This window comes from Gossypium arboreum, chromosome 13, assembly GCF_025698485.1.
Source record: "Gossypium arboreum isolate Shixiya-1 chromosome 13, ASM2569848v2, whole genome shotgun sequence".
NCBI lineage: Eukaryota > Viridiplantae > Streptophyta > Magnoliopsida > Malvales > Malvaceae > Gossypium > Gossypium arboreum.
Window position 1 is genome coordinate 91,131,222 of NC_069082.1, and position 866 is coordinate 91,132,087.

Sequence of the window (866 nt, forward strand, 5' to 3'; positions counted from 1 at the left end):
CCTAATTCGTTTGTGACATAAAAGCGCTCCCGAAATAACTAGCAACTATGATTGACAAACAAACCCCCCAATCAATCCTAATTTGTAGTTCATCCAAACCAAAGTACTAACAATAATCATTAAATCCATTTGATACTTACCTTCAAAACTGAGCAACTTCCTACTACAATTCAAACAAGATAGATCACCACTCCTTTAATCTGTCACAAAAGAAACAACAATTTACATTCCATAACCAAGAGAAAAGAAAAGCTTTCCCCAACTTTCACCAAACCATAGCCACCTTACCTACCAAACGAGTACAGCAGAACCACACCACTCCACTGCTAAGCGAAACACTCCCACCCTTAACCTTCATCAAAGAAATAGTCAATTGATTACCAGAAATCTATAACCACAATACACCATAATTATGAAACATACCACAATGCAAGAACCAAACAGAGGTGTCAAGTTGCGGTAATAAGAAGTAGGTCAGGAAATAGAAGAAATCAACAGAGAGCAATGAAGAAAAATTGGCACAGTGAAGGTAGGTGAAGAAGAAGTATTTGGCTAAAGAATAAAAATGATTGAGAGAAGAAGGGAGGAAGAAACAATTGGTCAAAGAGAAATCAATTGAGAGAGAGGTGGAAGGAGCAATATTCGACCAAAGCAAAGAAACCAAAGAGAACGACTGCTAGAGGAGAGCCAATTGATCAACACATGAACTTGAGGGAAGTACAAACCCGGAATAAACAAACAAACACAAAAAAATAAGAAGATACCCGAAAGGTCTATAGCAATATTCAGCCTCAAAACCAACAAGTGAAAAGAACCAAAAAAGAAATGATAGAAACTGAAATGGAGGGAAAAAATACTAATTCAAA